The sequence below is a fragment of the Protopterus annectens genome, chromosome 1.part1, assembly GCF_019279795.1.
Source record: "Protopterus annectens isolate FY-2018-M chromosome 1.part1, PAN1.0, whole genome shotgun sequence".
Classification (NCBI taxonomy): Eukaryota; Metazoa; Chordata; order Ceratodontiformes; family Protopteridae; genus Protopterus; species Protopterus annectens.
In genome coordinates, this window is record NC_056726.1 from 1305740849 (window position 1) to 1305765623 (window position 24775).

At 44.8% G+C, this 24775-nt stretch overlaps 1 long non-coding RNA gene across 1 annotated transcript in view; it reads left to right on the plus strand.

Moving 5' to 3' along the window:
- The window catches only part of LOC122813736, a 435632-nt gene that overhangs the window by 74910 nt on the left and 335947 nt on the right, over positions 1–24775 (plus strand). The window lies entirely within an intron of this gene.

The window sequence follows — 24775 nt, forward strand, 5'->3', positions numbered from 1 at the left end:
CCAGGTCTCCGTGCAGGAACAGTGTCAGTGCAGAAATATGTTCAGTTATTAACTGAACACATTTCTGCAAAAAAGAAAATGGAGGCATGACAGCACAAATAAAAGCATGTATTCACATATGTAGGCATGCCAATGACCAAATATATAGCCAGTGGCATGAATAAATGTTTAATTTTAATAAAAAATATTTTTTTTTGTGGCCAGTCTCGGACGTTTAAGCATAGCGCAGCGGAGCGCAAACACGATCGTGCAGAAACAAAAAAAAAGTGAAATCCAAGTTTAAAGAAAATCTGCATTTTCCCATTCTAGTCTATGGCATGCAGAATCAAAACAATACCAGGGGACAGTGGTTGTTAAGGGGAAAGGCTCCATGTCAGTGCAGTATCTATGGGCTAAGGTAGTGGGGTATGCAAATGAGGAGAAATTTACTGAATCACCAAATATTCTAAGTCCAAAACCTGCACCTAACCGTGTAGGTACTAGAACAGGATCATGTAGGCAGGAGGAGCAACTAACATGAAAAGGGAGTGTGTCCTGCTTGTTGTAAGCAGATTGGAGCTCCGTTGCCCGGGTTTGTGCTTAGCTAAGCACATCTAAGTGAGGGTGTGTGTCTGAGGCTGTAATGTCTTACACCATGAAATGGAGAGTGTTCGCGTCCAGGGAGGGACATTTCTGCTAAAATATGTTTAACTTAGCTAAACAGGTTTGCGCAGCATGCACTGGGACATTAAAAAAACCCCACAGGAAATAGCAGCACTGTGTATATGTAAGCAAGGGGTGTGTCCGAGGCTGTATGGCATTGTTTTTCTTGCCTAAATGGGTTTGTGTGGCACGCACCAGGATTTAAACCACAAAAATAAAAACAAAAATACAGGAAATGGCAAGTGGAACAAGAAAAAAAAGGGAAATACCAGAAAAGAGTCACTCAAATACAACTAATGTAGCTGGCAGGTGGAATGTATCATATTCAGCCAATCACACAGGCAGCATCTGCAGCACACCACTATAAACTATGCAAACACCTTTCAGTCTGTTTTTTCCCACAAACTCTACACCACCAGTGTACACAGACGGGGAAATTTTACCTGACAAAACTAACAAAATGTTAGGGGCTGCTGTCGCTCTCATACATCAGTATGTGCAAGAGGCTGAGGGTGGTGAAGAGAACAATGCTGACAATCGCCCCAGACTTATGAGGAGAAGAGTGTTCAGGTTCAGGGTAACCTACCAGGGGCTACATGATCTAGAGATAGAGCACTACAGGGTGGACAGGGACATACTGCAGCAAATTGTGGAGCTGTGCCAGCCTCGCCTCACACCCAGAACGAACAGAGGGGAACCCATCACAGTGGATACCAAGGTAAGTGTAGCACTAAGAATACTAGCTAAAGGTACTTTCCAGAGACCAACTGATATCATGGGGGTCTCACAGACATCTGCGTCCAGGATACTCCACCAGTTCCTGGATGCCATGCAACCACATGCCGAGGAGCACTTCAGATTTCCCAAAACCAGTGAGGAGAGGACCCACAATATGCGTCTCTTCCACCATGTAGCAGACTACATGGAGTTACTGGGTGCCATAGAGTGCACGCACATCCACATCAAAGCACCACCTGGTGACCGGGGTAAAGTCTACATAAACCACAAGGGGTACCACTCCATCAACTGCCAGGTCATGTGCGATGCCCAGGGCATTATCATGAATGTGTGTGCTGGCTGCCATGGAAGCTGTCACGACTCTCACATCTGGCATTCCTCACAGGTGTATCAGTGGTTTTCCAGGGGAGACATCCCGTATGGCCATTTAGTGAGGGTTGCTGGCCACGCACTGGAGCCGTGGATGATGACACCCATCAGAAATGCTTATACATCCACACAAGAATGCCATAATGAGGCACATGCACAAACCAGGATCATTACAGAGCATGTGTTTGGGATGCTCAAGTCACAGTTCCACTGCCTTGACACATCCGGTGGAGCCTTTCAGTACTCTCCAGCCACATGTGCACACATGGTCATAGTATGTGCCATGCTACACCGTAGGATCCTGAGGAAACAGCTGAAGCAGGAACAAAATGGGGAAGGGCCACACAGCCCCCACCATTGCCAAGGCCTCCATAGGCACAGAGGGACTGGAAGGATCATCCTGAGCCTGCCCCTGTAGGCAGATGGAGGTGTGCCCAGTATGCCCTGGCCTTGGCAAAGAGACAATGCATAGCACATACACTGACACTGTAGGGACCCAGAGACTGATCTCTCTGTCTGCCTGTTTCGCACAGACAGTAAAATGGATGCCAAACATCACACCACCAATACCTGACCACGTATAGGCAGTGTATTGTATGAATCCGACATAGTCAGCCCTCAGTCACCACCCTCACACCATCTGCAGGCACAAGGTAAGCCAGTCTCTGTAACAAATTAAACTAATGGAGTGGAATTTTCTGATAGGATATCTATGATATTGATTAAGCATGTAAGGGAATGGGGTGGCTAACTGGGATAGCAACAGACTACTGACAGCTCTGTGGGACAGCAGGATGTGTATCCCCAGTACTGCCCTACCCACACCATGCAGTATCACCCTGGTCGACAGATACCACTGCAGTATATGTGGTGAGCCACATAACTGGGGGGGGGTCATAGGACACATGCATGGATGTCAGTGGGGTCCCATACCTACCACAAACCCAACACAGCAGATCAGCTGTAGACAACCATACAGAAATGCCTGGCAAAGGCCCCCACAGGACGACATCCATGAAAGCCCCACCCACAGACTTTTACACAGTGTTATCACAACAGGTCTGGCAGTGGCAGTATAGCTCTGAAAGGTAAGAAGTCTGAAACTACAAATGTCTATGTCAGAACAATCTGACCTGTGGTTGATACTGTTATGCCTGTAGTCTGAAAGATGGGGCACACCACTATGCTACATAGGACCAAAATGTTAAGCAAATAGCACAGTCTGTGCAGATGTGTATTGTGTACAGTCATGTTACCCCAACCATAGTCCCATAGAAATGCAGTAACATGTTCCTAGACTTAAGCAGCATCTAGCTGTCACCCAGACTGATGGTGCAATAGTAACAGAAAGCAATTGTCAGTGACACCCACAGTCAGCTTACTGGTGCCATCCCCCAGCGGTGTCTCCTGCTGGCAGCCTGGGAACATAAGATCACCAGAATGCACTGCCCTGCTACAGATGGCCTGCATCTATCACACCTGGCCTAGAGGCCTCTGGCAAATGTCTATGCCTCACCCACAGTGCCCTTTAGGGAGTATCATGGGATCCATAACACCAACATAACAGTCCACAAAATGCAAAGAAAAGCCATGCGGACAACTGCTAGGAGCAAACCTGCCAGCCTCAGGGAGCCAGAAATGAGGACAAAGCCATGAATAATGGGGTGATGAAGGTCCAAAGAGAAGGACACCTGTGAAATACTGCTCTAATAATGCTATAAAGTTGATTGAATTATTTATAGTAGCATGGAATGTCTGATGGGTACGAAGTCTGAAACTGCAATGTCAACTGTCAGTAATATCTGACTTCAACCCTGAGTGACTTGCAAAACACTTTTGCTGGAAAACAACACTTGTTTGGGTAACCAACAAGCTATACGAGTCATGGATCTGGACATTCTGTGATACTCTGTACAGTTGACAGGCAGGGCTAGGAATTTAAATATGGGAATGCACTCACTGTAGGCAGGCCTAACCCTGGAAGATGGTGACATGTCTGCACCCACAGAACCCTGGGCCACAGCCATAGGGAGTAACACACCCCTCCCTGATTACTCATTCTATGCAACATCCTAACCCCAACATGTAGCCATCTATGCAAAATGAGGTGGGCCATACATTTATGTGTGACAAACATGCACCTCCAGGCTAGTGAAACAGTCTGACACACACAAGACCCTCCAAGTGCAGTCAACCATTGAGGAGAGCCCAATGCAAAGTACTGGAAGCTATAGGCAAAATTATCTGCCCAGGACACCCCCCCCCCCACCATATCCTATCCCCTACAAATCTATCTGGTGTCTGCCTGTCACCCTGATCCTGTCTGACTTATAGTTCCCAACTGTGGACTGGAAATCAGACCAGGCCAGAAGATAAATGCATAGAGATTCCACCATTGTTATATATCACCAAGGTACTGGACCATTTCCACAGCACCAACAGTCAGTTGCTTGTAGGCACACCCTCAACAGGCTGGGATTGTGCAAGAATGCATAGCATTTGGCCCATAAACCTTGTGTGTGCATCATCCATCCTGTATTCCTCTGGTAAGTCACTGTGATGATCTGAAGAGGTATATCACCAGGTACTGAAACAATACATGACAGTGTCAAATGGCATATATGACAGATGTCTGCTAAAACAAGCCCTGTAACCCTAGCAACCCATACATTAATGAAATAAATTGTCACAATCATTGTATGGCCCATTGTCCCCACAATTGGATAGGCTATCCCCAGATATCCTGCACCAACAGGTTGAGAAGTAAAACAAACCGGACTGGAGTAGAAAAATCCCTGGAATGGAGTCCCACATGTACTATAGAAGGACAAACTGGGCATGCTCATACACTTAGAGAAATGTCAGTAGGATCTAGGAATGAAAAGGCCTTCCCCACCCAGTGCACTTTCCATTGCCCCACCTTAGCAGTCTTGAAGATGTCTGTCACCATTGAAGTCACTTTTGTTAGGCCCAGCCCCATAAGCTCTATGGAGCGTGTGATAACTGCATAACACAATAATACAAATAGCTAGTTAGGTAGAAGTTTTAATCTCAGTCCTGGAAAATGTAAAAGTGTGTGTGTGTATGTGTGTGTGTGTGTGTTTACAACTAAAAGCTTTTTGGGTCCATTCAAACCCAGTACAATTCTTCTTTCCCTACTTTAGCAGTCCTGCAGATATCAGTCATCTTCGAAGTGCCTTCCGTCAGGCTTCAGCCCCATAAGCTCTGTGGCGTGTGCGATAACTGCATGGCATGATAGTACAAATAACTAGCTAGGTTGGAGTTCTAATCTCAGTCCTGGCAAATGTAGAAGTGTGTGTTTGACAGTTGTGTGTGCAAGACTGAGGGAGTTGTGATTTTTTTGGTTTATAGGTGAAACTGTTGTATGCCATTCCCACCCACGACACTTCACAGTTCCCCACCTTATCAGTCCAGATGATGTCAGTCCCTTATCAGCAAACTTGGCCAGCTGTCAGCCGTGTAAGCTCAGTAGTGCATGTGATAAATGCTTAACACTGTAGTACAAATTACTAGTTTGGCAGGGGTTCTACTCTTGTATCCGGCAGATGTGTGTGGGAGTATGTATGTATGTTTGTAAGCAGAAATATTTCAATATGTTTCCCACCCACTGCCCTACTTTATCAGTCCTGCTGATGTCATTCCCCATATCAGCACCTTTGGCCAACTTTCACCCCAGTAAGCTCAGGTGCGTGCGTTAACTGCATAACACTATGGTACAAATCACTAGTTCGGTAGGGGTTCTACTCTCACATCTGGCATGTGTGTGTGTGTGTGTGTGTGTGTGTGTGTGTGTGTGTGTGTGTGTGTGTGTGTGTGTGTGTGTGTGTGTGTGTGTGTGTGTGTCTTTTTGTAGGATAAAGTATTTTGATAAGTTTAACACCCACTGCACTACTTTATCAGTCCTGCTGATATCTTTCCCTTTATAGGTTCACAAGTGTGTAGTAGGTAATGGCCCAGGAGCCTTAACAAGCCTAGCACATAGAAGGGTCCTCCCATTGTGCCGCCCAATGTTACATCCCAGTGCCTGTATCAAGTATAGCCACTGCAGTGATGCTTGGGTTGAACTATTACCCACCCACTCATCAAGATTTCTCTGGAATAGGGTTAGCTAGATTCTCTGCATGACGTATATGGGAAGTGTATTCCATGGCATGTGCAGTCTCTTGGTGAGGGACCTGTCACACCAGCATGTTGTGGTGATTGTGGTACTGAGGTAGAGGTCTCTACAGTGTGTGGTGTGGATGGATTTATATATAGCATTTCTAAACCAGCTGGCTCAGACATGGCTTTGTAAGTCAAGCACAGATAGCTGCTAATTAGGTGATATGACACAGGGAATAGCCTCTGAGTCTGTCTGTGTAGAATGTGTGTTTAATGCCTAGGAGCCCCTTTGTGAGGTGCCTCTGTGGCTTCTCCAGCTGTAGCAGGTGTCTAGTGAGGTACATAGCAAATGGGCCATAATACTTGGGAATGGTCTAATGAGGGAATAGTAAACAGAGATCATTACCTCTGTCTTCCAGGATGCAAAACCCTTGATAATGCAATTTGCCATATAGAAGGACTTCCTGACCACAGTTGCAATGTGGTGCTTGAAGGAGAAGTTGCTGTCAACCTGCGTCCCCAGATCTCTTATAATGCCTACAGTGTTCATTGGGCTCCCATTGATGTGGAATTTACTGGGAACCGAGTATTTTACCAAAGGGGATGATGATGCATTTTGTGGTTTTAAACTTCTGGCCATGGTTTCCACACCACTCATTGGTCTCACTGAGGTGTTTCTGTAGGATGTCTGCATCACTTGTGGAGTTCATGATAGCTTGCATTCCTCTGTGAACTTGGTCAGCCAGAGTTCCTGTGTGTTGAGCTGGACTCCTGAGAAGTAGATGCTGGACAGGACACTATCCAGTACTGATCCATATGGGACTCCACCAGTGACTGCTTGCCAGTCTGACTTAGAGTTTGTCACTGCCACACTGTGTGTTCTGTGAACCAATTTGCAAACCACCCACTGATATAGGGGTTGATGCCTAGTTTGTTGTGCTTACCAATAATCCCTGAATGAGGAATGGTATCAGAAGCCTTGGCCAGATTGAGGTATGCTGTATGCAGTGCCTTACTGTCATACACAGCCCTGGTGACTCACTGAAAGGCATCAACCAGGTTGAGCAGGCATGACCTGCCATTCACAAAGCCAAACTGTGTGGGGTCCAGAGTTAAGAGATCTCCCATATCTTGGTCAATCAGGTCTCTGATGATGCACCCATACCCATGCATAGTAGACTTGTCAGGCTAAAGGCCCAATAATCCCCAGGGTCTGTAGATGTTACCCCTTCATGGAGAGGGATGACTGTGGCAGTCTGCCATTTTAGAAGAACAAAGCCTGAGGTGAGGCTGTGCCAGGTCTCATTGTATGTCATGTAAAACACAGCCACAGATATGTTGGGGTCTCATGGAAGCTGTATCCTTACCTGTGGATAATGCAGGTCTAACCTGTCCTGCAGTAATGTTGGGTGCCTGGCATTCATCTGTCATTGTGATTGTCACCTGGAGGAGGGGTGAATCTGGCACCAAATGTGTTGGCAAGACTTGCCAATATCTGTTGTCTCAGGATAGGAATTAGCATTGTGCAGTAACTCACATCACTTGTGGTTATTGCTGTGGAGGTTGTTGATATAACTATCAAAGTCATTTGTGATTGTTGTCAGTGTCTGCTGCAAATCTGCCTTCATAGCTGCCTGTAGGTGAGTCCATGAGGGATCCCAAGTTGTGTTTGAGGCTAATAAGGGGGTTTTCCAGTCTTGGGACACCACCACACCACCATTTTCTGCAACAGTGTCCTCTTCCTGTTGTACACATTAGTAATGGAGGGGACCATCACAATGGCTTCCAGTGTTTGGAGGACAGTGTAAGTGTTCTGTTGGCTATGGCTAGTACTATGCATCCATGTACATGTTTGTGCAGTGCATATGTGTATGATGCGACAGTCATGTAGCTATTTACCATTGGAATGGGTGCAGTGAAGTCATCCACCCCTGTTTTTATGACTGCAGTGTCAGCATTGGAGAGATTTTGCAAGGTGGTTACCTTTATGGGGGGTGTAGGTGAGATGTTGAGATCCATGTTGATTACATCATGTTTGGATCTGACGAGGTAGGGATTGACAACTGTGGTCGAGCAACAGTCCCATATGTAAGTAATCAACACAGGTCAAGATTGTTGCATCCTCTACTGGGGGGGGTCAGCATGAGCCGGTCCAGGGCATTGCAACTGATGAATTCCATGAAGTGTTCGGTCAGTGTACTGGTGCTTGACTACTTTCCCGAGGTGATGAAGGGGTAGTTGAAGTCTCCTACTATGTCAGTATTGGGTTGAACCTTCAAAGATTCCAGAGTGTCGAGGAATATGCATTGACAGTCCTAGGGACATAGTTGGGGACCAATAGGCTATGGTGTGGATTGCGCTATTCCCCAAAGTTAGTTTTACCAGAAGTACCTCTGATGCATTATGCTGGGATACTAGTCTGGAGGTGTGCATATCCATTACGGATATGAAGACACCACCTGTGGAGGTGTGGTCCATGTTTTGGTGCTGATAGCTGTAGAATGTGGCATAGCCTGTTATTGCAGGGCTGCTGTTTGCTGCTGTGAACCACCTCTCCGTTACAGCACAAATGTCAATATCCTCTACTCTGAGGAGTGCTTTGAGTGACTGCATCTTAACAGTTAGATGTCTACTGTTGAGCAGCATGACCCTCAGATTGCATACATGTCTAGCTGTTATGGTGGCACTTTGATTTGGAACACTGCCTAATAAGTCACTATAGGGGTGGCAAGACACTTACCCTGTACCTGGAAACCCAGGTCTGACAGATTTAGGATATCTCTGGCAAGACATTGAGGTCTGTCAATCATGTTATCCCAAGCAGAGAGATACTGGATCCCCTGAGAATGACACACAACACATAAGTCAATTTTGCAGTCAATTATCTGTTGAAAGTACTGCAGCATCATTCTGGGTGATGGCAGTATGCTGCTCAGGGCTACTGTCACACCTGCCTGGACCACATAATCTAAGTGTTCAACCATGTCTCTTGTCATGTAGTCCAGGGAAGTGTCTCATGTCATTCACACCAACATGGATGATGACAGAGTGATACTTGTAGTTATGGAGTGACCTGTGTGTGGCATGTGTTGGATGCTGGCATGTGATAGTTGGCTGTTACCTCCTCCATAATCAACATATTGAGTGGGACATCTGTGTGCTGCAGTACTGAATCACCCATGATCACTATATTGTGCAAAGTGGTCAGCCTTAGGAGCTTAGGGGCACACTGTGTAGGTGATATATGTGTCCTTTGGCATGTGCTATGTCGTGGTGTCTGAGTGGGTGTCTGTTTTGCAGGTCTGTGCTGTTTGTGTAAATGTCCATTGAGTGTGTCTGTGAAGGTGGGTGTATGGCTTTTCAGTGTATGTCAGGGCTGTCATAGTGGGTGTTGTGGCTAGCTATGTGGTCCACAAGGTGTGGTGCAGGTGTTTATGTCATCCTCTTGACCAGCTAGTCCAGTCTTTGCTGGAAAGTGTATATTTCCACATTTGGTGATATAGGGGTAACTCTCACTGGTCTGAGTATTTGGAGTTTAGAGGACAGGGTTGTCTGTGTACATGAGGCAGTTGCAACAGTGCCTCAGAATGGACAAGTGCACCAGGTTAATGGGTGAAAGCACAAAAAAACGCACTTCAATCATGCCAGGAGGGGTGGTCATAAGTAGTAAGTACTGGGGCTAATTCCATGATGAACGAGTACTGATGATGGCTCCCAGGTGTGATACACTTATTGATACAATAACCTGTTGAAGTGCAAAGCTATAATGCTATTTGAAGTGCAAGACAGAACTAGCAAGATGTACGGGAGAAACTGAAGGCAGACTTCCTGCCACCTGTAATACTTTACCTCAGCTGTGCAGTTATCAGCACCTTTGGCCAGTTGTAAGTCCAGTAAGCTCTGTAGCATGTGCAGTAACTGCGTAACACTATAGTACAAATAACTGGATAGGCAGGGGTTCTAATCTCAATACTGCCAACTGTGTGTGTGTGTGTGTGTGGTGTGTGTGTGGTGTGTGTGTGTGTGTGTGTGTGTGTGTGTGTGTGTGTGTGTGTGTGTGTGTGTGTGTGTGTGTGTGTGTGTGTGTGTGTGTGTATCATATCTTGTGTGGCTGATATCATTTTGATATGTGTACCATACATAGCAGGTGACCACCTCCTGATGTCATTACTTTATATAGTGTGGTAATTACATCTGCCTCACATGCAGCATGTGAAACCATTGTACAGGCCATACCAGTCCTCTGTACAGATGTGTCTGGAACATCCAGATGTTTGGTACCTAGTAGTGATCTGTCTGCCGTAACAGTGCCCATGTATGTGACTAAGTTGCCAAATAGGCCACAGTGATTGTTCTGAGATATGGCAGAATCAGGTATCATACCTGACTGAAACAGCATACTGATAAAACATCTGCTACCCTCACACATGTCCTGGCTTATATGTGCAATACATGAGTCCAGATGCTTGGTTTTACAAGTGAACTGTTCATGTCATGGGTCACATTAAAGGTTGGGAAAGGTGTGGACTGACATATTGTGGTCTCAATCAGTATATATCCAAAACAAATGGCATCTTAACAGGTGTGTGTATACATTTTATATCCACTGTATAGCAGTAATGTTTAACACATGTCCCTACCTTAGTCAGTTTGTCCAATACATTTTGCTGGTGTCTCTCCAGATGTCTTGCACTGACAGTTTGCGAGGTATGCTACACGAATGTTACATTCACTTCAGCTAGGCCCCTGTGGTGACCACTGTGATGCAATACAATTAACCCCACCACAAAGTGAACATGCACATAAAGCAATATGGCTATTAGTCATAGTTGTGTGCATGGTAACTTGCATCCCCTTCACATGCCTGGGGTACTGCCAAAGCACAACTGAATAATTCCATACTCACCGGCTTCAGACTACTGTCACATATGCCCAGAGTGACCTATGTATTTGTGGAAAAGAGGTATCGTCAGCAGACTCACGTATGCCCTTGGAAAAGGATGGATGTAGCATGTCTTCACATTTACAGTACAACACCCAATAGTACACAATTTGCTGTCCTTCACCATAGATTTGCACTTCTGTGCATCAGAAATCCTCATTCACAACTGCATGTAGATACTGTACAGATACAATGCACGAACCAAAAAGAAAAGATAAAACTGAAGACCACAGATGAAGAATCCACTTAAAACACCAGTTTATTTCACCTCTAGCGCTTCGGCAACCACCTTCAAGGAGTATAAAACATCACATAACTTACACAGTTTATATACCCTAATACATCTAACAATTAAACAAGCAGCCTAAACCAATTAATCAATAAACATTAAAAAATACTTAATACTACTTTCTCATCAGATAAAAAGCCTCCAGTTACATTCCACATTCAGACCCAGAGGAAATAGTGTCTTATTTCAAAATGAAAATACTTTCTTTATATAACAATACAAATCATCAGAAAATACACCCCATAATATGTTCTAATATAGTGGCTTGTAACCCATTTTGATTAGAATTGTGAGCCAGCATGAAATGTTTAGCTACAGGGCTATCTTCTTTATTATTTATAATATTCCTGACATGCTCCTGCAGTCTAGTTTTAAACTTCCTTTTACTTTCTCCTATATATACATGGTTACACGGACATTTCAAAGGATAAATAATACATTCAGTATTACAGCTATATATATTTTTAACCTCAAATACATGGCTATTTTTATACTTAAAAGTTGGAACAATATAATGACATACATTGCAATGACCACAGGGTGAAGTTCTTAGTCTCTGCATGGTCCTATATTGTAATGTCTCAGTGGGATATTTAAATTTATTATGTACCAAAATATCTTTTAAATTCCTACCTCTATGAAATGAAATGCCTAAAGACCTAGACAATAAATTTTTTAGGTCCATTGATCTAAACAAAAAATTCCAGTAGTGTTTAACAATATCTATTAAAACATCACTGAAAACACTATATGTAGAGAAAAAATAAACTAGTCTTTTCTGTTGATTTCTAACATCTAACTTATACCCCTTACTTCCATACTTATAAGTACCAACTTTATGTTGTTCGTTAATAACCTTATCTATAGCTGTTTTAATACTAGCTTCACTATAGCCCCTCAATCTAAACATCTCACTAGTCACACTAATTTCTTTAAAGAAGTCCATGTCAGTATTACATAGCCGTCTAAGTCTCATACATTCCCCATAGGGCAAGGAGACCAAAGTATGAACTGGATGACAGCTAGTCCCCATCAAACTGATTACTATCAGCAAATTTTCTATGCACAGACATATGTAAAGTATTACTGTCCTCCAAAATCAGATGTATGTCTAAAAATGTTATATCTTTGCCCACCTGAATACCGTCAAAGGAAAGTCCAAATCTATTATGTTGCATAGCTGCTATAAACTGACCAACATAAGATATCCCACCTTTGCAAATAAAAACAAGATAATCTATAAAATGAAAATAACTAACTACATAATTTTTTAAAAAATCTATATGATATAACCATTCTAACTCATACAAACCCATCATCAGGTTGGCATACATGGGGGCAAAAGATGCCCCCATGGCAGTGCCCTTGATTTGTCTGTATATTTGTTCATTAAACATAAAAAAAATATTATTCAAACAAAATTTCAATATTGCAATAATATAATGCATTACTGGACTATCACCCAAAAAATATTTTACTGCTTCTAGTCCAAACTGACACTGTATGTTAGTATACAAACTAACAACATCAACACTTATAAAAACATATCTGCACTCCATTGTATTTTAGATAATTTTTCCAAAAAATCAAAACTATCCCTAATATAACTAGGTAACTTTATTACATAAGGGAATAAATATCCATACAAAAATTTCCTAATATTAGATAAAAAATATTTTTGAGCAGATACAATAGGCCTACCAGGTGGGTCAACCACACTTTTATGAATTTTTGGAAGACAGTAAAATAAAGCCAACTCACTGTCATCAGTATTAAACTTTTTATCTTTGTCATTTTGTGAAAAATATTTAACCTCACTCCCTTAGATATAAGGGTGACAAAATCATTCATAGCCTTAATATATTCATTTGTATTACTCTTAACATAGGTATTGGTATCATCCAGATGTGTCATACACATTTTATAATATTGAGCAACATTCCTTACCACCTTTATCAGATGGTTTAATAATAAGATGTTCATTATTCGCTAATGCCTGTAGTTCCTTCCATTCCTTTTTATTCAAGTTATATACCAACTTATGCTTATACTGCATAAAATCACAAAAAGCATTTTCTACAGCAAAATTCAACATTTGAGAAAAACACTTTATATGTTCCTGTTGGTATGCAGGAATAAAATCACTTTTGCTCATTATTTTATCAGTTTTTAACAAAAGTATAGGCATTATAGTCACTTGCATAGTCAAAGCATTCCTCAGGGTCAGATACACAAGAATAAAAACTGTTCTCTAAACTATCAGATTCTAAGCAACTACCATCACCTTCTTTATACTGGTTATTGGCATAAAATATATATTAAACGTATCTTCCTACACAGTCTAAAAATATCACACTTTAATTCATGTAACCGAGGCAGCACTGCAGGTATATACTTAAGACCATAATTCAAAACATTCATCTGATCTACAGATAAAGACACACCAGAAATGTTATGAACAATAGAAAATCTGAAGTAGTTAACTTCATTTGTACATCAACCTATGGGTATCGGATCCATATCGAATCCGAGCCGGCAGCTTCAAACAGCTAAGATCCGAGCTCCAAGCTCCTTCCCTTTACCCGTAACCCCCTGCTATCCCTTCCTGACCCCAGATCTCGTTTGCCGCAGTTCTCAACAGCAGCTTTGAACGAGCTTCCAGGCGTAGCATAGGAGTTTTGTGAGAAAAATCTTTTCCTTTTTGCATTTTTTGTTGAAAAAATTGTGGTGTGTGTGTTATCTCAACTAACTAGATTAGTGTACCTTTGTTTTGTTAGTGAGTGTTAGTGTATTCCCTCCCCGTGTGTGTGTGTCAAGGTGTGTCAGTCTTTTGGGGCCTAGCGTGTGGGTAGGATATGTCTGAGGCACCCAAAACTTTCTTTTCTAAATGTACAGAGTGTGGCCATAAGCTGTCCCCAGCGGATGGCCACACTCTGTGCGTTACTTGCCTTGGGGTTGAACATCTCACTTCGGACTGCACTATTTGTGCAGCGTTCAACCCCAGGGCCATCAGAGACAGGAGGTCGAAGCTGATTCTGGTGGGACTGTTGCCCCTGGACTCGGCTTTGTCCTCCGGTCCTTCTGTGGCTTCTGCCGAGGCTTCGGCAGCGCCACCTTCTCTCCCTCTGGCCGGGACTCACCCTGCCACCCTTGGTCAAGAGGAAAGGGAAGCTAGGAAGGAGAAGCGCAAACATCACAAGAGGCGGGCTGAGACTTCTTCCTCGGTGCCACCATCAAAGCGAGCTTCTCTGCCTATGGCCTCTGGATCTTCTCCTTCCCGGCTCCGATCTCCCCACTTCTTGCCAGAGGAGGAGGAGACCCAGTCGCCTTCGAGGTCATCGAGGTGGCATTCCTGGCCCGCCTCAGTGGCCTTGTCGAGGTCTACCCATAGCATCTCTGATGCAGACTTGGACCAGATGATGCATAGGTTCCTCCAGGCCTAGACGCAGATGGGAGTGCTCCTGCCCCCCCCCCCACCTGGGGGGAGCTCGACCCCCTTTTTTGCCCCAATTGTTCCTTTTCCGATCCACTATCGGGGTTCGGAGCCTTCAGAGCCAGGTAGCGTTGGAGCCGGGGGAGCATCGGCACCGATAGTGTCCGGTACGTCGGCTCCGATGGCACCCTCGAGTCTATCGGGTCCCTTTTCTTTGGATCCGAGCTCTCAGAGCTGAGAGCTGAGCTTCAGATTCGGAGGTGTCAGTATGACTTCGGCTCCGTCATGGTCGGAGCATGCTGGCCCTATGTATCTTACCGCCTCAGCGCCGGCCCCGATCTGCACATTGGATCTGAGGGAGGGTCTGCTCTCGGATCCGAGAGAGAGCAGCTCTCCTTTGGCATTCAATGTTGTGGAGAGAGTATTGTCGAGGGACTCCAGGACCCTGGCTTCAGCTACGGCTCCACCCTGCACTCCCTCTCGGACGGGTCTACCTTCCATCACCCGGTCCCAGGGACAGCCTGTGCAAATGTCCTAGATTGTTCCCTTGCCAGAATAGGATGTAGTTGGTGAGGCCTCCTCGGACAGCCCCCCTGAGAAGGTTCCTCACAAATGCAAGTGCAAAAGAAGGCACTTGAACTCACTTGAGTCCTTGATAGAGGACACAGACTTGGAGGAAGGGGAAGGTTCCCCAAGGTCACCCCCCTCCCGAAGACGTCTCCTTCGGAGACATCATAGAGATGCTTTGGATTAGAGGGGGGTGGTCAGCCCCAAAACCTTCTTCTGACGAGTCTGTGTTTCTGGAGGCATTTGACGCAAGCCCATCTACCTCTTGGGTGTCCCCTCCCGCGGACCCCCTGGTAGACCTGATTACTACCAGGGCGTGGAAGGAACCAGACACTGTGGAGCCCATTCCAAAGAGGCCTGACAAAATCCTCAGCCCCCCTTCGGATAAGTCATGTTGGAGCAAGGGAGCCCCGGTAGATGCCATGTTGGTGGCTGCCGCCACCAAAAGGGAACTGGCCCAGGAGAGTTCCTCGGTCCATCCTCCAGACAAGGAGTCTTGGATGATGGACCGTCTGGGGAAGCGAGTGTTCACTTCAGCCACCTTCTCTGTGAGGTTGCTGAATTATATGGCACACGTGATACGACTCCAGTGGGATCTCATCAAAGAATACGCTGGGTCATCCCCAGAGTCCATGTCAGCGGAGGATAAGAAAGTGTTCTCAACCCGAATGGCTACTCTCAAATCTCTCTCTAATACCTCTATGTGGTTACTATCCCATGCCATGGAAAGAGCCGCTAGAGCCAGCAGAGCGGGCGTCGTCCTACCGCAACAGGAGTGGCTCCGTCACTGTGATTTTGCGGAACCTTTCAAGGCGTCATTCGCAAATGCCCCGTTTGATGGTTCTGCCCTTTTTGGCAAGACCGTATGCAACACATTGGTCCAGAGCAAGAAAGACAGCAAGACATCTGCCATCGGAGTCCGCTTCTCTGCTCCCCAGAGGTCCTTCTCGAGGAGCCAAAAGGGACAGAAGAAGATGTAGTTCTGGAAGTCTCAACAATCCCGTTTCACTCCGTACCCCTCGTCCTTCAGATGCAGAGGAGGACAGAGTGGGCGCAACCCCAGAGGCAGAGGGGGTCCGAAGAACTTCGGGTCCAGAGAACCTTCTCTGATCGGCCCATGGAGCAACCCTGAAGGGTTACCCGACTGCTCCACTCTGGAGGCAGTCGGGGGGCATTTCTCAAGGCACCTAGCAGTTTGGGCGTCCATTACAACAGATCGCTGGGTGCTTCAGATCATATCCAGAAGCTACAAGATTCCTTTTCTCAATCCCACTCCCCGAAGCCTCCCCGATGTCCCACCCAATCAAAGGGAGGCGGCAGCCGAGGAAATCCTCCAGCTGCTAGAAAAAAAAGAGCAATCCAGCATGTCCCCCCAGACCAGTCCAGATCAGGCTTTTACTCCAGGTTCTTCTTGGTGCCAAAAAAGATGGGGGACTTAAGACCAATCCTCGACTTGTCCTTCCTAAACCTGTCAGTAGCCAAAGAAAAGTTCCGGATGGTCACTCTCCAATCCATTCTCCCACTTCTGCAGTAGAACGACTGGATGTGCTCCTTAGACCTGAAGGATGCGTACTACCACATTTTGATGGACAGATGATCCAGGAGGTTTCTCCGCTTCCGGCTAGGAGCCAGCCATTACCAGTTCAGGGTCTTTCCCTTTGGTCTCACCACAGCCCGCAGGGTGTTCACCAAGGTTTTGACAGTTGTAGCGGCCCACCTGAGACTCCAGGGAATTCAGGTTTTTCCGTACCTGGATGACTGGCTCCTGACTGCCCCCACCAGGCATCTACTATGCGCAGCCAGAGATTACTTTCTCCATCTAGCTTCCTGGCTGGGGATCACGATCAACATCAAAAAATCTTCCCTTCTTCCAACCCAAATCCTAGATTTTATTGGAGCCAGACTGAACACAAACCAGCTTCTAGCCTTCTTGACTCCGGACCAGCTTCGAACTCTAAAACTCCACATACTGGCCCTTCTTCAATCACCAGCTCCCTCTGCGGAATTGGTCCTGAGGGCATTATGCTCGATGGCGGCAACTATCAACCTTCTCCCCTTGACGCGCTTGAATATGAGAGTTCTTCACTGGACCTTGCAAGTCCAATGGTCCCTCCCGCGACATCCCCTGAGATTCCCCGTTCCCCTCAGTAGGGTCTGCAGGAAAGCCCTCTTATGGTGGCTCCAGTCCCCAGACCTCCAGAAAGGGTGCCCCTTCTCTATGTCCCCTCCTCTAGCCACGGTGACCACAGATGCTTCTTGCCTCGGGTGGGGGGGCACTGCATGGGCAGGTCCGTCCAAGGCACGTGGACCCATTCAGAGACCTTTTTGCATATCAGTGTCCTAGAGATGAGAGCAGTGCTTTTGGCATTGCAAGCACTTCACAGCCTTCTTCCCATGGAGACAATTGCGATTCAGACAGACAATATGTCGGTTGTCTGGTATATCAACAAACAAGGGGGAACCAGGTCCTATCCACTTTGTCGGGAGGCCATGAGAGTGTGGGAATGGGCGATATCCAACAATCGCTTTCTCATAGCGATGCACATTCCGGGCTGGTCCAACATCTTGACAGACTGAGTCAAACCATCCTCTCACCGTACGAGTGTGGGGTCAACCTTGCTGTGATCTTTTCGCCTCGCCTTAGAACACAAAGTGCAGCGACTACTTCGCTCTAATTCCCCCACCCAGGGAATCCCCCAGAGACACTCTGGTGCATGTTTGGCCACCCGGTCTACTTTATGCTTATCCTCCTCTTCCCCTGATGCTGAAGTTCTTACAGAAAGCCCGTCAGTTGGGGAGCAGAATAATCCTCATTGCCCCATTCTGGCCTCGTCAACCTTGGTTCCCATGTCTATGGTCTCATCTAGTGAATCCCCCATGGATTCTAGATCCCATCCTGGATCTGATCTCTCACCCATCAGGCCTGTCAATCCCGAACCTGGACAACCTCAAGCTTACAGCTTGGTTGATCCAGTTCCACTGATAGCTAGGACTCCTGGTATCTCGTCCCCTGTCAAGGCTATACTAGTAGCCGCTCACAAGCCATCTACGAAAAGGATTTATAATAGCAAATGGAAGCGTTTTTCTATTTGGGTGGAGCATCAAAACTTAAATCCCTTTACAGCTCCTTTGCCAGCAGTATTAGATTTTCTGTCAGGCTTATTTGACCAGGGTGCTAGCTCTTCTACGGTCAAAGTCCAGCTGGCTGCAATCTCTCACTATCATGTTGGGAGTGATCTCGGCCCTTTGACCTCGTCTAAATTATGTAAGACCTTCCTAAAAGGCACTTTTCTTGTAAGGCCTCCGGTTAAAGATGCAGTCCCTCCTTGGGACTTAACCCTTGTCCTTCAGTCTCTGACAGCTCCTCCCTTTGAGCCTGCAACTTCGGTGGATCTGAAATACTTATCTTGGAAGACAGTTTTTCTTGTTGCCATCACTTCAGCCAGAAGGGTTTCGGAACTTCAAGCCTTTTGCGCTAAGCCACCATATTTGATTTTTCACAAAGATAGAGTTTCACTCAGGACCAGTCCCTCTTTTCTGCCCAAAATTGTTTCGGAATCTAATATCAACCAATCTATTAATTTACCAGTCTTCTTTCCAAATTACCAGAATAAAGGTGAATACAAGTTACACTCTCTAGATGTACATAGGCAACTGAGATTCTATTTGCACAGGACAGCTGATCACAGGAAATCAGACCAGCTTTTTGTATCCTTTGCTAAACCCACTTTGGGAAAACCTGTATCAAAAGTCACTTTGTCCAGATGGATCTCACAATGTATCCTTTTGGCATATGAGAGTTCTGGCCGGTCGGCACCTCAAGGAGCCCATGCCCATTCTACACGATCGATCTCTACCTCTGCTGCTTTTTGATCTAGGGTGTCGTTGGATGACATTTGTTCAGCAGCCACTTGGACTTCATCTCATACATTCATAAACCATTACAAATTGGATATTGTTTCTAGAGGGAGAGCATCCTTCAGCTCTGCAGTGCTCTGGAACATCCTTCCATGATGACCTCCCAAGAATTAGGTAGCTGGGGACTCTGTCCCATAGGTTGATGTACAAATGAAGTTAACTACTTCAGATTAAGAAATTATGTACTCACCAGAACGTTCCATCTGACTAGGTAAACTTCATTTTTCAGCAACCGACCCCCTCCCTCCGTCCCCCTAACCCTTATGGATACTCTAAGGAATCCTGCTTGTCATTGCGGATTGTTTTTAGGTTAGAGTTTGGAGGTGGTTCTTTGGTGTTTTATGCTTTATGCTGATAAGCAAACTCGATCTGAGGTCAGGAAGGGATAGCAGGGGGCTATGGGTAAAGGGGAGGAGCTTGGAGCTCGGATCTTAGCTGTTTGAAGCTGCTGGCTTGGATCTAATGCCCATAGGTTGCTGACAAATGAAGTTTGCCTACTCAGATGGAACGTTATGGTGAGTACATAACTTCTTATTTTCTTACACTCAGATGCAGTAGTTACATGGATTGTTTCACCCACATCTTTGTAAACAAAAGACACAGAACTGTCAAGAATATCTTGCACAACATTATTTACAGTCACACTAATACCATTTGCTTCTCTTGTTATCATTGAAACTGTGTCCTCCTCGATTGTTAAAGTTCCCAGACTGAAATCTTCCTCTCTTCCGCTCAATCTGCTCTCTCTGCTCTTCCTGAAACTGCTGGTTCCCTCTCCAAAAATCTGAGGTTAATCTAGATGGATTTTGAGCTGCTGGTAACGCTGGAAAATGCTCTCCTTCACCTCCACCATTAGAGGAAATGCCTGAAACATCTGAAGCGATAGACACTCCTAGAAGGAGCTGGTGATTTCTTAAAGGGACCAGAGCCTTTATTACAATGAAAATGTGTTGGTTTTTGCCATAAAAAGGCACGATTACTTTGATAGTCTTTTAGATCTCTTTTCAGTTTTGTGCATTTCCGATCAATAAGTTATTTTTCATATTTATCTAAACCAATATTTACATCTGCTAAAAACTTGTCAAACTGCATACATGTAAGTTTTTTAGATAAGTCATTGTAGGCAGCTCTAATGTCTTCCTTAAGCATGTTTTGTTTCACACGATCTCTTTCCTATAGAATGGAAATCCATTTTAAAGTACAACGATGAGCTGCCAATAACCATTTCTTAGAAAATTGCACATCCCTTTCATCAGACATATCAGAAGGAGTAGAGGGGCTTTTAAAGGCTCTTAGTCCCCTGGGTGTAATATCTAAGTCAACATATCTTTGCAAGCTTAACAGATTAAAGTATATAGCAGTTTCTTTATGCAGTAACTATTCCATCTTACTCATTAAAGCACTTGATTCACCAGAAGGACTGGAAGAAGGGCCAAATTGTCCCACAGAGGCAAATGGATCATTCACTCTAGAATTTCTTGCTTGTTCAAGCCTTTCAAAAAAATGTGAAGTAGAGGAAACAACCACTGAAGCAGAAGTATTGGCAACATTGGAACCAGCCATACCTGTAGCATTCTGATGCATTACAAAACTGTCCATAGTTTTTTGACTACCTTCCAGTGTGTCATCCCTTAAAAGCCTAGGGATCCCAAACGAAGATTCATTCGCCATAAAAACAGACCAAACACTGCAGGAACCAAAAAGAAAAGATAAAACTGAAGACCACAGACGAAGAATCCATTTAAAACACCAGTTTATTTCACCTCTAGCGCTTCAGCAACCACCTTCAAGGAGTATAAAACATCACATAACTTACACAGTTTACATACCCTAATACATCTAACAATTAAACAAGCAGCCTAAACCAATTAATCAGTAAACATTAAAAAATACTTAATACTACTTTCTCATCAGATAAGAAGCCTCCAGTTACATTCCACATTCAGACCCAGAGGAAATAAAGTGTCATATTTCAAAATGAAAATACTTTCTTTATATAACAACTTCTTTTTATACAAATCATCAGAAAGTACACCCATCATAATATGTTCAAAGATAGTGGCTTGTAACCCATTTGGATTAGAATTGTGAGCCGGCATAAAATGTTTAGCTACAGGGCTATCTTCTTTATTATTTATAATATTCCTGACATGCTCCTGCAGTCTAGTTTTAAACTTCCTTTTACTTTCTCTACAAAGTTACATGGACATTTCAAAGCATAAATAATACCTTCAGTATTACAGCTATATATATTTTAAACTTAAAATACATGGCCATTTATATACTTAAAAGTTGGAACAATATAATGACATACATTGCAATGACCACAGGGTGAAGTTCCTAGTCTCTGCATGGTCCTATATTGTAATGTCTCAGTGGGATATTTAAATTTATTATGTACCAAGATATCTTTTAAATTCCTATCTCTATGAAATGAAATGCCTAAAGACCTAGACAATAATTTTTTAGGTCCATTGATCTAAACAAAAAATTCCAGTAGTGTTTAACAATATCTATTAAAACATCACTGAAAACGCTATATGTAAAGACAAAATAAGCTAGTCTTTTCTGTTGATTTCTAACATCTAACGTATACCCCTTACTTCCATACTTATAAGTACCAACTTTATGTTGTTCATTAATAACCTTATTTATAGCTGTTTGAATACTAGCTTCACTATAGCCCCTCAATCTAAACACCTCACTAGTCACACTAATTTCTTAGTATGTCTCATACAGTAATCTACTAATCCCCTCTGGGACCTTATCTGCACACTCCTTGTCCATTGTGTGGGTGCCACCCACCTCCAGCAAGTGGAGCTTTGTACCCTGGTGTTGTACTGTGATGGGTGGCCCAAGCTTGGCAAAGAGCTCCTCATTTCATGTCAGTAGGGTTGCATGGCTGGTCTCTCACCTGTGGCTGTGGGGTCCCTGGCCACAGCAGCAGCCCTTTGCCAGGCATGGAGTATGAGGTTGGTGGCATGATGCTGCACCTGCTCATATGTATGTGTGTGCAGCCGACCTAATTTACCCTGTGGACAGGGTCATCCCACAAGGTGTCCTCTCCCGCAGATGTTGCTGGCTTCGACCCAACAGTACTGTGTGGTTCTGTATTATGGCATCCATTACCAACTTGCATTCCGCTGGTGAAAATGTCTCCCACCGGTGATGTGACATTGCACCTGGTAGGCACTAACAGGGAAACATATCTCAGGACCCCATAAATTTGACAACAGTATGTCCAGTACCTGCACATGTACCTTGAATACCAGTAGCCAACCCTCACAACCATACCAGTAGCCAACACTGTGATCTATCAGCATACTATCAGCTTGAATTGCTCTCCTGGTCCTGATGAGTCATATTGTCCGCAGTGAGGGCAAGTTGTTTGCATAATCCATCATTCCTCATTCAGGTCTGTGTAAATGGATGACATTAGCCATCTTCCATGCAGATGGTGTGTGGATGGTGCTGTGGCTTGGCGTGACTACATTGTGTAATGCAGCTGGGAGCACATGCCTGAGTTCATGTAGGATGCAGACAGGGATGATATGACATCCCATGGATACTTACATTTGTTGCCTTTCATTAGGCAATATGTTCCTGTTCACTGGTGATAAGGGGATGGGTGTGGGTGCAGTAGTGATGCTGAGCCGGTGGGGGGAGATGTTTGCCTTAACCCTATCTGCATCAGGTTGCCTGTAGCTATGTTGTGTGTGTAGGTGGTCTGATTGGCCGCCATTATGGGTTGGGTTGGTATGTTGCCTCCGAGATTGAAGACGTATGGGAAGATGGCCTTGTGATTGTCCCTGGTGGATGTCTCCAATTTGTAATGATAGTTGGCCTTACTGTAATCCACCTGTGACCTTATATGCTTGTTCAGACAATGGCTGACTTGATGCCAGGTTGGTTCCTGCCCCTACTTTGCCCTGTACAGCCACTATAGGGACCAAGTCTGTGGTTTGTGTAATGCTGCTGTCCAGCAAAGGGGATTACTGTACGTTGGTGGATGCAGGTATGACAAGTAAGGTATTGCTGAGCCCATACAGCCATGTATATGTTCAGTCTGTTCTTTGTAGTGGGCATAACCACAAAGTCATAACACAGTTGGACACCTCTCCAATTTAGTAATGATAATCATGCTTATTATACTAACCATGGCTGTGTCACGGCAATGCAACAACCAATAGCTGTAGAAATGTCACTCTTTTGGGTCCACAGTAACTAAGATTACACATGTGTACAGCATGTACAGCTGTTTTAACTGACATTTTGCATCCCATGTCTGTTTTCATGAGGTGGGCACATACACCTACTCATACTGACATGTGCATAGCTAATACCTCACATACACGTCTGTTCTATGTCAGTATGGTGCACTAAATTCACACTCCTGCTGTGCAGTCATCCCTCTCAACTAGTTACAGCAGGACATCTGTAGGATTCCATGCATACACGGGTGCAATGGGACAAAATCAGTGACAATGTCTCAGTATTGGTGTAACATACTTGAGTCATTCAATAACACAGTAGCCTTTGCACTAACAGGCATCCCCTGGAAGATGTCCAACAGTCATATGGCAGAAAGAGAGGGGAAAGGCTAGGAGGGTGGTATTGTGGGTAAGAATTGTTAATGTTGGCAGTATGAGTGGTATAGGCACCATGCTAGCTGATATGATGGCCAGGGGATGGTTGACATGTGTGCAAGAGACCACATGGAAGGGGATTATGGATGGGTGTATGGTAGGCAGCTCACGATTGTGCTATCAAGGTGTGGACTGGAGGTGGAAGAGGGTAGGGCTTCTGCTGAAGGAACATTATGCCAAGAGTGTTTTTGGAGGATGACATACGTGCCTGATAGTCATGTTTCTGAAGCTGTAAGCTGATGGTGTAATGATGACTGTTGTTAGTGCATTTGCTATGCAAATTGGTTGTGCGATGGATGAGAAAGAGAAGTGTGACATCAATTGGATGACGTGGTGATGACTGTACCCAAGGGTGACAGACTGGTCATTGCAGCAGATGTCAGTGGGCATGTTGGTGAAAGGAACAGAGGGGATGGGAATTGATGGGTATGTATGGTGTTAAAAGGAGTGGGGACGGTGACATGGTAGTGGATTTTGCAAAAAGGATGTACGTGGCTGTGGTGAATATGCACTATAACATGAGGGAGGGGAATAGGGTGACATACAAGATTGGAGTAAGATGCACACAAGTGGAATACATCCAATGCAGGAGGGCTAGTTTGAAGGAGATTGGAGACTGTAAAGTGGTGACAGGGGAAAGTGTGTTTAGGCAGCAGAGAATGTTGGTATGTGAGATGATGTTGGTGATCGAGATGAGGAGGAATGTGTGGGCAGCACCAAGGATCAAATGGTGTGAATTGGAAAAGTGTGCTTGTGAGGTGGAGTTCAGGGAAGAGTTGGGACAGGCACTGGGTGGCAGTGACATTCTAACAAATATCTGGTTAAGTACAGCAGAGCTGGTAAGGGAGACAGCTAGACGGGTGCTTGGGACATGGATGGAAGAAGCAGTACAAAGGACACCTGTTGGTGGACTGAGGAAGTATTAGACAGTATACAGATACAGAGGTTGGGGAAGGAGTGGGATTGTCATAGAGATGGGGAAAGTAGGCAAAAGTATGAGGAGATGATGTACATGGCAAAGAAAGAGGTGGAAAAGGCTGAGGATGGGCATTTGAAGAGTTCTTTGACAGTTTGAACACTAAGGAGGGATGAAAGGAATTGTACTGATT